This window comes from Vespa crabro, chromosome 5, assembly GCF_910589235.1.
Source record: "Vespa crabro chromosome 5, iyVesCrab1.2, whole genome shotgun sequence".
NCBI lineage: Eukaryota > Metazoa > Arthropoda > Insecta > Hymenoptera > Vespidae > Vespa > Vespa crabro.
Window position 1 is genome coordinate 6,061,802 of NC_060959.1, and position 13,461 is coordinate 6,075,262.

The window sequence follows — 13,461 nt, forward strand, 5'->3', positions numbered from 1 at the left end:
CATGCTATCTTCGGTTGTTACAGTTGGTAATTTCGAGTTTGACAAAGAGAGACAGAGAGAGAGAGAGAGAGAGAGAGAGAGAGAGAGAGAGAGAGAGAGAGAGAGAGAGAGAGAGAGAGAGGGCATAATTTACTCTCTTACAACTTTCGTGTAATTAATCCGTTCCTCATTAAATCCTCTTCATGCGATTATGTTTGTGTAATGATATCACGATCATGAAAGCCGGTTACTACGAAGAAAAAGAAAATAACGAAGAGGAAGGAAGAAGGAAGGAAAAAATAAAAGTAAAAAAAAAAAAAATAATAAAAATAAAAGGACGCATGCATGCACATAAATTGCATACCTACATATGCACTTCTGCATACTTTCTTCACATCGTTCAACATTTAATGTTCGAATATCAGATTTATTGTATATCATAACAGAAGCATTAAATGACGAATCGAACGTCCATGTTCGACAAAATGTAGTGGATCGTTTTAAGGTCAACGCAAGGAATTAAGGAGTATGACGGAAGATATTCTCCGATAAAAAAAAAAGACGCGGAATAATGCGAGGAGAAAAGTGGCGGAGGATGGGGAGAAAGGAAAAAAAAAAAATTAGAGATAATTTATTTAACTCGACCGCAATAGTAATTTTCTTCTTGTAAGAAAATATTTCCATGCGGAGGCGTTTGAAAATACGATAAAGTGGATTTGCTTGTGAAAAACGATTCGAAATTACACTTACGGGTACGTAGATACAAATATCTACGTGTATCTTCATACGTATAGATGTAATACATTTTAACATATACACAAACACTTACGAAGGAAGTAGAGAATAACAAGTTCTTTTCTAGAACGGCCATTAAGTTCCGTAGGCGATTCTTCGTCGAACAATGTGTATTCATTTCATTGACAATCACGTTGAAGCAACACGTGAGCGACGAGCTCTGATAAATTAAATGCGAGCGACGCACCAGGATAAAAACCACGAAAAGGATAATCGTGAATCAATAGTTAACGAGATTTGAAGGCAATGCCAGAGATACATTTACGATTAAAAAGGATTCGGATTTTATGTGCCTTCTATTATAAAAAAGTAAAAAAAAAAACTATGAAAAAGTAATCTCCTTTGCCAATGGATGCAACGATTTAACGATTTTATAACTAAGTTTTTCTATGAAGACGTATTATTATCGTACGTTAAATATTACGTATGAAATATTTAGTAAAATGCATATTTATGAAAATGTTAATTTATGCATTTAATTAGAGAAAATATAAGAGAGAAAACGTTTTACGTAGAAATATTGAAATGTTGATTTTTGTTTAAAATTGCAGAAATTAAATGGGATATATATGTAGCTCTACTTTCCACTAATCTTCCTACTTCACTCGGCCAGCAGTCGAAAATTTAATCAAAATATCTATATACCCTTCGTTCATTAGCGAATCCCAAGCTCAGTCGCATTTTTCTACGTAATATTAAAACGAAAAACCAATACATCATATGTGGATGAATAATATATCCCTTTTGATTAACATTTAAAACGCTTTTCCTATCGTCCTATATCAGTATTAATTCAACAACTTTTTAAACAAATTTACATTCTTATTACGACGTTATGCGAGCTCAGATTTAAATCCAATTTTACAAAACTGAATAGCGAAGCTCTCGGAAGCTCCTTCGTGATAAAGTATGTAAGGAAATATATAAATGTATGAAAGATTTAAAGGTATCACACGTAAGAAAAAATGAAGGAGGATTATAAAAAAAAACCAGAATGAAAAGAAAAGAGAAAAAAAAATACGCAAACGAAGTATTAAAAATTACGAAACGACAAAAAGTACGTTTGGGTAAACGACACGAAAATAAAAAAAAAGAAAAATAAAAAAGAAAAAAGGAGTAGAAAAAAAAGAAAACAAAGACTACAGATTTATTTTTGATAACATTTCGAAGCTTAATTTTCTGTCAAAAATAATAGCTGCGTCTTTGAAAGAGAATGATTTTCGTTAGTCGAACCTCGTCGGAATAGGATATTGAAATAGGAAAAGAGGCTAGAAGAGATTGACGGGTATATAGAGAAATACAATGAGAAAGAAGAAAAGAGAGAGAGAGAGAGAGGGGGGGGAAGAAACATCAATATATAGAAAATTGAAAAATCATCAAAGAAAAAAAGGAAGAAGACTCCTTTTCATTTGTCGGTCTTGAAAAGTCAAGTTTGAAAGGATAGATTTACGTCATTGGATTAAAGTACAGCTGGTCGGTCGGTGTTTACGGTGAAGCAACACGTGAGAGACGACGAGTTAGGTTCTAACAACAGTACAACCCCCGTTTAACGTCGAGAAAGTTGCATATCCACGGTTGCTATGAGTTAGCGCGCGCGGTTCTAAAGGAAAGCTCAGCAGCACGGCGGAAAGCTCCGAAGGGGATTGGTCGATCGGCTGCTGGTCGATCGTGGAAGGGGCTACCGGGTCGAGACCGAACATCGCAGTATTGCTCCGACCGTCGCGACGGTCAGAACTATTTTCAAAATCTCGGTGAAAAGTTCCGAAAAGCTTCGAAACATTCTATATCCTATTAAACTATCGATCATTATTATTTAATAGAATTTTATTACGGTCAAAACTGTTACTTTCTTTCACGAATATTTACAGTTTTTTGTCTCGCGAAATGATTGAATTGTTTGAGAGTGAACTAGCGGCCTACGAGAAAGACTTTGAACGTGCAATTAAATTTTTATATTAATATCATTTTTCATTTTATTTCTTTTCTTTTCTGTCTATCTTTTTTCTTTTCTATTTCTTTCTTTTTCTTTGGTTTTTTAATGATTACATATATATATATACGCATATTCATATATATGTGTATATATATATAGATATCTATATCTGTATATTTTATTTAATGGATAAAGAATATGCTATGAGATAGTGAAGAGAAACTTCGTTAAAGGTATATTACTTTAAAGAGTAACATAAAGGGAAATTGATTACGCGCCTTTAAGAGAATTTCCGTAATCTCCGATTAAATCGTTCCGACTGATTTAGATCGATCTTTCGATAAAATTGAAGAAAACAAATAGATGATTGAAAAGGACGGCCATCGTCACTTTTGATTCAAAATCGGTACGTATTCATACACGTACATTCATTTTCTCTTATTATTACTTAATATATTTTGCTTTGTTATATCAGTAGAGACGAGAGAATAACGATCGATGTTATTCGTTCATTTGACGTTTCAATGTTCATTATAGAAAATTGTAATACTTCAAAGCAAAATCCCTTGAATATCTCCCCTTTATTTCTTTCTTCTTATTTATATTTCTATATATATTTATTATTATTATTCTAAACGTTCGTTTAAAATACCATTTCTATGTTCGTACGTTATAAAAAAAAAACTTGTTAAGATACATAAATTTTCCAAACGATCGATCAGAGAAGAATAATCTAACTAAATGAGACGACATTTCGTGCTCATTAAAACAGGAGAGTTTGATTAGAAGTTAAAGTTTAAGCTTTGACTTTGGCTTCTGGTTCCTTTGAAAGAGAGAGAGAGAGAGAGAGAGAGAGAGAGAGAGAGAGAGAAAGAGAGAGAGAAATGGAGAGAGAGCAAAAACATAGAAGCGAAAATGGTTCGTCATTCGGTATGTGGCAAAACCTACACTCTGTGCTTATAGTACTCGTACGTATCTCCTTGTACAATTTCCTTTCATTTACGAACTAGGAGGAAACTTATCGAGACATTTTTCTTCCGGCGAATTCATTAAACATAAAAAAAAAATCGTATACATCATCGAGATCTAAATTTACAATTGCAATGAAGATTATATTAATGGCACAAGGACTTTTTTTTTTATTACGAAAAACAAATAGAAAAAGATAAAAGGAACCGAAAATAAAAATAAAAAAAAAAAAGAACGATTTATATTTTTTAACTGGATTTAATATTTTCTAAAAGTTTAAAATTTCCCTGGTAGATACGTACCTGTATATATATCTTATATTTACAGATCGTTATTAAATTAAAATATATCTATACAGAAATCGATCGTAAATATAATGAAATATACAGAATATATCCAATAATTAACGAATCTATCGGATATAATAACAAAACGATATTCTATTCCCATTTTATAAATGTTTATAGAACTATTGGCAAATATTTCAATTGGACTTATTGAATTAGATCTTATTAAAAATGAAAGATAGATAATAGGGAAATTCTTTAAAGTTGATGTTTGGGCTTTTTCTTAAGAAAAGTTTACAAGCCAAGGTCAATTTAAGATCGTGCAAACATTTGTTTATATTCAGATAGTTTTAACGCAAATTTTATATCAGCAACGTCAATGTCAATGTCTATTTACTTTCGTAACGAATTATCTTTATATGTACCTTCGTAAGATTTTTTTATAATGGAAACTAAATGATAAATCAATAAGAACGAACGTTCGCAGGAGTTAATAATAATTTTCTAAACGAACCTTATTAAAATAAATGCGAATAGCATAATGAACATCATCGAAATAATATAATTATCAATGATTACACGTCTCATTCGATTGAGAAAATAGATATAAATTCAATACGAATTAGATACGAATGGATATGAATCAAAAAGATCATATATATGTTCGAAACAATAAATATTGTTCCCTTAATAACGTGACGATAATAAGACATCGATATAAAATCAAGTAGTCGAAATATTCGCAAATTTGTAGTTACTCAAGCATATTTGTTTACTTGCATAAGAAACAAATAATAATACAAAATAATAATACAAAATAGTAATAATAATAATAATAATAAACAAGATCGTTAAAACGAAATTTGAACACCCTCGTTTCTGTATTTTTCAAAGAAAGGCAAGAGCAGTGCTAGGAATTCACAGAATTTAATTAAACGCGATGGAAAAAATATTTACACATCGTTGCACATATATAGTGGGCACGTACACGGAAAAACCAATAAATATACATACATAGATACATACATATATATATATATATATATATATATATATACATGTGTTTATGTATAAAATATATATACATATCAGAATATATAGGTACTTTTATATATATACACGATCGCATAGACAATGTCTAAAAAGAACCGATCGATAAATCCTCGAAGTACTTTCGATATTTGTTTTATTCTCCGCACGTTCGTCGCAAATCAATTTTTCGAATTTTCCCCTTTTTATTCGAACAAACCTTCCTTTGCTACTACGAACTAATTGCTCGTCATTGATCCACGATATAAAACTATTTACGTTGTATGATACTTTAATACGGGAAGGACTATTTGTTAATTGAATAAAGGAGCTTGCGAAAAACGTGGCCAAGTTTTTTATTCCCGAAGAAAGTGACGGTGATGCTATTTTTACATTGTCGACCGCTTTCCGTGAATACCGATAAAAGCGAGATGCGTAAACAACCTGAGATAATGACTTACGACGAGAAAAAAGGAGACTGAGAGAGAGAGAGAGAGAGAGAGAGAGAGAGAGAGAGAAAATAAACACTTGAAAAGGTTGTTGTTAATTTTTTATCGACGAAAGTAACGATCCGCTCTTTGACAATATTTTTTCATTTTTTATCTTACATCCATTTAGCATGCCATTTTCGTAAGTTTTATAAAATTTCAAATTGATAATAGAAAGAAAGTAAATTTTATTGGAACAAATATATTATAAAGATTTTCTTTGAGAAAAAGGCTAAGTTAAATTAATTTAAGAAATATAATTTCAGTATACACATATTCATACATATATATATATGTGTGTGTGTGTGTGTGTGTGTGTGTGTGTGTGTGTGTGTGTGTGTGTGTGTGTGTGTATATATATATATATATAGTGAATCGTTCCAAATATTTACTTCAAAAAGAAATATTTCCCCGAAGAAATTCCATTGTACTTTATTCCGAAACTTTTTGAACATTGAGATTTTGAAAAATTTCAGTACTTCCCTTTTTTCGAGAATTGCGTAGAAATGATGGTTAATACGAATAAATTTTTGCTACTTATAGTTCACAAATCAAGCTTAAATCCGTGCTAGGGATAACGTTCAGAAATTCCGTTACAATTTATCGTCGAAAATTTTACGTCAAATTCTGAACATTCCGTTCCACCCAAATATATTTACTTTCACGGGTTAATATCAACGTGAGAATATATATCGTGTGATATTCGTAATGGAGAATCCTTCTAAATATTATTCTTTTATCGATTTCCTTTTTTCAGATTTTTTCTTCAGAATAAAAATAATCGATAATTTTACGTAGATCTAAAAGCACTTTTTCGTAATATCAGAAATAATGCGATTATTTTACCGAGACACGCGATAATCGTCGAAACTTTTTACGAAGTAAAATGATTTCGTCATTAAACTTTCTTGCTTGCGATAATATTCATTTCGAAGTTGTGACATTTTTTTCATGGACATGAAAGCAGAACCTAAAAGAGAAAGAGGGCGAGAGAAAGAAAGAAAGAGAGAGAGAGAGAGAGAGAGAGAAATATATATAAAGAAAACAAAACGTTTCGAGAACTAGTTGGCGAGAAGTTAAGAGATCTAAGAAATAATGTAAGAGAAATATTTTTAACATTTTATTGTTCTTTCTCAAGAAATAATGAGACGCAAAGCGATTGTCGCGACCTATTCATAGTGGAGCAGTACAGTATTGATCATTCAATAGCCGATGTCGTGCACGTTCAGTGAAACAACTTTAAGGCGATCGGACATTGTCATCTTCTTTAAAAAAAAAATTCAATATAAAATTTGTATCAACTTTAATATTCATCAAAATCGTCCTTTCCTGTTTCCTTCTTTAAGTTTTTAACTTTCTCATTAGTATAACAAATGTCTCTCTCTCTCTCTCTCTCTCTCTCTCTCTATCTATCTATCTATCTATCTATCTATCTATCTATCTCCATCTATCTATCTCTTTCTCTCTTCTTGTAGAGAACAAATACGATGTTTCTACGTACGTAACTTTCAAAATCAGAAATGGCTTTAAGTGGATTCTCTTATTTCGTAAGATCGTAAATTCGTATATGAAATATACGTAGTTATGTGTAAGTTATATGACCTGAGAGAAGTAAGAAACGATGTTAAACAATTTTTCGCTAAGTACATTCTCAGGTAAGGAAGTAGATGCATTTGACATTAAGGTTTAATAAAAAGAGAGAGAGAAATAGAGATAGAGATAGAGAGAGAGAGAGAGAGAGAGAGAGAAAGAGACAAAGAGAAAGAGAGGGGGAGGGACAGAGAGAGAGAGAAAGAAAGAAAGAGGAAGAAAGACAGAGATAAAGATAAGTGTATCCTTTTGAAAAGGAATTTCATCGATTCGTAATATATATATATATATATATATACACTACATGCGCATGTGAACAAAACTATGAACATGAACTTATTTCCCGACGACATCTTACTCTCTTTCCCTTTTTCTGTTAATCTTTCACTTCGGTAACTTCGTTTATCGTTAAAACGAAAAGTTAAAATGATATAAGTTTGAAGATCGTAAGAAAATACTTCACGGTTCTTAGAAAAAGACAAAATTTCGAGAAATAGTTTCGTACTCTCGAGAATATCCTTTTAACCGAACGCGTATATAGTTCTTCCTACTTTTGTTGAAATTCAAGAACAAATGAAAAAGAAATTGAATCGACAATGTATTTTCACATTTTACACGTGAAAATTTTATCAAATATACTTAATCCTAAGATAACGAAAACTTCTTCGAAACATTTTATCGAACAATAACATGTCACGAGAGATTTAAGATATATATATATATATAAAGACATAGATATATTCTTTGTAAGAGCTTTATATTCAGGAATAAACGAGAAATGATTTTTGATCACTATCACATTATTAATAAATAATTCGATGATAGATTTTCTAATATTTAACAAGAAATGTTTCTTCGATGTTTGAGGAAAATATTTCGATTTTATTAACTCGTCATTGTCTCGATAAAACTTACGAATGATATTCAAAAAGTTGTTGATTAAAAATGTAAGAGAAATTTGATTATGTTCAAACGTATATTAGCGAAACGATCGTGAAGAAAAATAGATATCAGTAATTATATTATAGTAAAATTATATTAGAGGGACCGGAAAGTAATGTTTCTGCGCATGTCGATATTTGATTGTGATTAAAAATAAAAACTTGTTAAAAATTTATTCGTTTGAATTTAATTTAAGAAAGCGACATTACTTTCCGGTCCACCTAATAGTTTCTACTATGATGAGTTCTTTTATAATTCGTGATCCTCGCCTCGCCGATAATTATTAGAAAGAAGATGATGACAAGAAGAAATAATTTAACGTGCGATTATACTCGAACATTATTATCTGGAATTTAAACCCTAGAGAAAATCCTTTTAATCTTTTTCTTATTTTTCTTTCTTCTTTTCTTTTTTCTTTGTTTTGGTTTTTTGTTATTTCTTCTTTCACGATCGATCAGAGAAAGCCTCACTCGAATACGTGATACCACTGACGTTCGCGAATTGATTCGATGTTGTGGAATATGAGATAAAAAAAGAAAAAAAAAGAGATAGAAAAAAAAAACAATTCCTTGCTTCGCAAAAAATTGTAGAGAAGATTTTTATATAAAATCTCGATGACCGTATGAAATGCGAAAGTACGAAAGTATCGATCATCGATATTTGCAATAATTAGAGTAGATCATCTCGTGGAAATATGAGAATAATACTAATTACGTTCGTGGCTAATAGAGCGTTAAATCGTATTCTCGGTTTTATTACGGTAGCGAAGAGGGGTGGGAAAACGCACGCATACACACACACACACACACACACACAAAATAAGCAAAACAACAAAAACGTATTCTCATCGTTCTAACGATGATCAATATTAAAAAAGGAGAGAAGAAAAATATTTGCCATTTTGATAATCGAGAAGAGATAAAAAAAAAAAGAAAGAAAAAAAAAGCCAAAGAAAATCGCACCTCCGAGCGATTTCTAAGGTAATTTCCTTTTCTTACTAGGGTTCTCGAGTACTTTCTAGAGAGGATAAGAATAACGATCTCTTCATTTGCAAATCGACTCGGAGTCTATATCGAAGGCTAAGTGGATTTTAAAAAAAGCTTTATAAACGAAAGACGTTAGTCAATAAAGTAATGGCAATGATCTTCTATATAATACTATAATGTCAAGAACTAAAATAGCTCGTTCATGGCAGCCATAGAAAAGAAAGATGAAGAAGAATAAGAAGAAGAAGAAGAAGAAGAAGAAGAAAAAGGCCGGAAAAGAAAAGAACAGAAAGAGGTGGCGAAGGAGGTGGTGAAGGAGGTGGTAAAGGAGATGGCGAAGGAGGAAGAGAAGAAGAAGGGAGAAGATGGAAACGAGGTAAATTTGTTTCTAAGTCATACCACACCTGATCTTACTCCTACAACAAAGAAGATAATGTTTCTCACATAATTAACAAGTAGCTTCGAAATTCGACGAAGGGATTCGTAAGGACGAGACTTAGGCCAAGGTCGACCGATGAAAAAGGGAAGAATCCTCATCCAATCTACGAACTTAATCTTTCTGGCCTTCCTGTCTTACCAACTTTAAAGCCGAACTGAAGATTGCCAGGTTTCTATTTTTTCTTTTCTTTTTTTTTTGTCTTTTTTTTTTACTCTTTTCATTTCTTCTTTTTTTTCTTTTTTTTTCCTTTTTTCTTTTTTTTCTGTTGAGCTAATAACAAATAACAATCCGGCTAGATATGATCGGACCAGAAATAATCGTCATAAATAGATTTCTTCTTTAGTAGGATTATTTTTATCGTTAATAGATATTTATGAGTATAATCATTAGATATATCATAGAAAGGGAATTAATCCATTTACTCACTTATGACGTATAAATTGATGGTCGAATAATGGACTTTTCTTTTTATTAATTTTTTATTGATAACAAAAGTTAAATTTAACTTATTTCTTTTTTTTTTCTTTCTTTTTTTCTTTTTTCATTTTCTATCACCACGATTTCAATTTTCATTGATTACGATTCGATCAACAATCTCTCTCTGCGAGCGACAATAGCAATTTTTCAACGATATAATTTTTATACTCAGCTACCCACGAAACTATCGTTCGAGCGTAAGACATGAAGTATTCGAAGTCAAAGCTTTACGTTTTCCTTCATTTTTATCGTTTTTGAATGGTACTGCTAATTCGAATTATTCCTCAGGCTTTATTTCTTGTTCTTGTTTTTCTTCTTCTTCATCTTCTTCTTCTTCTTCTTCTTCTTCTTCTTCTTCTTTGTCTTTACTTTCTTCGTTTATCTTGAAATGAAGTAACGAGCAAACTTCTGATAATTTTCTGCGCTAAGGACGAACACAAAGGTGGGCATATTAAGAGGAATTAAAATCTAGTTGAGAAGTCTACATTTTATTTTACATTCTTTTCTTTCTAACGTTCTCTTTGAAAATTTTTAATGTTTTTCTTGTTTCTCTCTCTCTCTCTCTCTCTCTCTCTCTCTCTTTACTTATTTTTTTTTTTTAATATTTAAAAAATCGTCAGACCGATGAGAAGGAAAAAAAGGATAGAAAAAAAATAGATCAATAACTACAAAAGAAGGGATATATTCAACGGAGAGAACGGTCGAGCGAGTTAAAATGTAAGATATAGATAACGACAGATACGTAATTAACTTTTGGTTTCCACACTCGGTTGACTCTATCGTTCTGTTAAAATCAATCTGAATGACGAAACGTTTGTTCTCTCTGGAAATTGTAGCCCCAACCTTATTCTATCCGATCCCCATTCTTCTCCCTTTCTCTCTCTCTCTCTCTCTCTCTCTCTCTTTCTTTCTATCTTCAATTTCTATCTCTCTATCCTTTGCTTTTTCATTACTACCATCGGGATATCGTTCGATCACCGAACGTGATCATTGATTTCAATCCACGAGACGTAAATGTTCTGATATCTTCATTTTACGATCTGTCCGCGTAAATCCTTACCGCTCGAATAATTCCGCACCCGAGAGACATGAACTCACGATATAATTAGAATCTTCTTTTCTATATAGAGTAATTCGACGATGAATATATTCGATGGGTGATTTTTTATATTCGATGTAAAGAAAAAAAAAGAAAGAAAGAAAGAAAGAAAAAAAAAATAAAAAAAAAAGAAAAAGAGAAAAAAAAGGGGTGGGAGAGGGGGAGAAAAGAGAAAGAAAAATTTACCGTTCGGCGAACTTTACTTTCACGTCGAATAAATTTCCGTTAAAATGTACGTTCCGTTATAGTAAGCTCGCGTCTTATTTACTACGCCTTAGGTAAAAACGAAGGCTTTCTAAGGATGCCTTCTTGCAGAATTTATTAACTCTTCAGGGGAAAGTGTCGTATGATAGAAGGACTCAAGGGAAAAAGAAATAAAGGTAGGGCGTAAAAACGGAAAATCTTTTGGATAGATAGTAATATTCTCGTTCGAGAGAAAAGAGAAAGAGAGAGAGAGAGAGAGAGAGAGAGAGAAGAAGAAAAAAGAGAAAAAAGCATAAAAAAGAGGACACTTTTGTTCCATCGTATCTCGCCGATCTCTACACCATTTCGTTTCGAACTTGATCTTTGCCGAGAGCGATTAAAGCGACTGAATCGAACAATTGGATTTTAAAATTGAAGTTATCGAATAGATAGGTGCATACAATCGTATTCCAAAGGAATAAAGAAAAGTACTTCGAAAAAAAAAGAAAACAAAAATAAAAGAAAAGTAGTCCTAAAGAACTACTTTTTCGCTAATGTTCGATAAACTTTATAACGTTTCAATCGAGCATCGAAACTTTTTTAATCGACGACGAATTCATAGGCAATAATTCACTTTTTTTTGTAACTTTCTATCTTTCTTTCTTTCTTCCTTTCTTTCTGTTCCTTTCTTTCTTTTGTTTGTTTGTTCTTTATTCTCTTATTTTTATTGGTTTTTCCTTTTTTCATATCTTTTTATTTTTCTTTTTTCATTTTTTCGATAATGCCCGTTAAATTTTTTCACGTGAAAATATTCACGTCCAAATATAATAACGCAGAAATATCTACTACGTGATATTATTTTTAAATATTTTTTACAATGTCAACCAGGATTTTGTTCTTTCATTCGTTCGTTCGTTCGTTCTTTTGTTCGCTCAAGTTTATGTAATTTTAAGTTTTAATTTCATCCCTTTCTATTTCTATTTACAATAGACGCTGCATGTAACCACCCTTCATTATAAATAATAGTTGCTTCTGTTTCTCTCTTTCTCTCTCTCTCTCTCTCTCTCTCTCTCTCTCTCTCTCTCTCTCTCTCTCTCTCTCTCTTTCTCTTTCTCTCTATCGAACGTGATTTGCCAGGAGCGTGTTCGAAAACGCGTGCATGTAATAAGTACCTCAACGTAACTGTTCCCCTGAGATTTATTAGTCTTTGTTATTAAACAGGAAGATGTGCGGCATAATTAATTGAACTATTCATAAAATATTCGAAAAACAAATAGAGTTTTGAAATCATCATTGGGAATAATATAAATGATATCATTTCCAGATTGTCAATAAGAAGATTGAAATAAACGATATTATCAGGCTAATGGTGTGCATAGGATACTGTCATTAAGTTTCCACATTGTATAAAATGGATAGCTTCTCACCTTAAGTGAATATCTTATACGTAACCTTCCAATTAATTGTCTTCCTCTTTAATTTCAAAGTTTAACTTTCTCTCATCCTTCTCTTTATTCTCTCTCTCTCTCTCTCTCTCTCTCTATATATATATATATATATATATATATACAATTTAGCAAATAAACTTTCTTTCTTCCGACTTGTTAGTTCGAAAACATTTAACAAAATTATAAAACTAACTTACGATCTTTACGAAAGCGAATGTTTTAGTCAACCCTTTATTTTTTCTTCCCTTTAATTTAGACATATAAAAACTAACGAAACAACGTGATTTTCTCAAACATCGAAGGGTGCTATTAACGCGTCACAATTGCAACTTAAATATTTCATTATGGTCGAAAGACATAAAAGGTTTTCGAGATTTACGAATGAAATCTAAAATAGAAATAACGAGACCTGAACTTTTGTGTGCGCAAATACATTCAATGAATTTAATACGCTTGTTTATTATGCGAAACAACAAACGATTCAACGAATAGAATTATATACAAACAGAAGTAGCAATATCCTCGTCGAATGTCCTCGTAAACGTTTTCCATCGGATTCGTATTCATGAATTTACAATTTCCATAGATATATAATGTCATTTTTATTATTTTTCTTCACTTTCTTTATTTCTTCTTTTCTTCTTTTTTTATTGGCGTACATTACCATCGATTTCTTTATTATAACAATCCAATAATATTATCATATTATATGGAATATGAGTCTTAATAAATTATCGTATATGCACGTGCACGAGAACAATCAAATTTGTTTACCGATCAATCCGCACACTTGCATATTCATGATTTGTAGCTACAA

General features: G+C 31.4%; 2 protein-coding genes across 7 annotated transcripts in view; one reads left to right on the forward strand and one right to left on the reverse strand.

The window, feature by feature from the left end:
* LOC124424436 overlaps window positions 1-13,461 on the forward strand; it is a 40,851-nt gene that overhangs the window by 8,986 nt on the left and 18,404 nt on the right. Inside the window, exons 1-2 of one of the 6 annotated variants that reach the window (XM_046963482.1) lie at window positions 2,132-2,940; window positions 3,036-3,113. The exons of 3 other annotated variants lie outside the window; for them this stretch is intronic. The gene's annotated coding sequence lies outside the window, so the exon portion shown is untranslated. Of the gene's footprint in view, window positions 1-2,131; window positions 2,941-3,035; window positions 3,114-9,296; window positions 9,375-9,439; window positions 9,606-13,461 lie in introns of those variants that run through there. 2 more of the 6 variants (XM_046963483.1, XM_046963485.1) reach the window with 2 other exon arrangements.
* LOC124424441 overlaps window positions 1-13,461 on the reverse strand; it is a 31,351-nt gene that overhangs the window by 4,658 nt on the left and 13,232 nt on the right. The window lies entirely within an intron of this gene.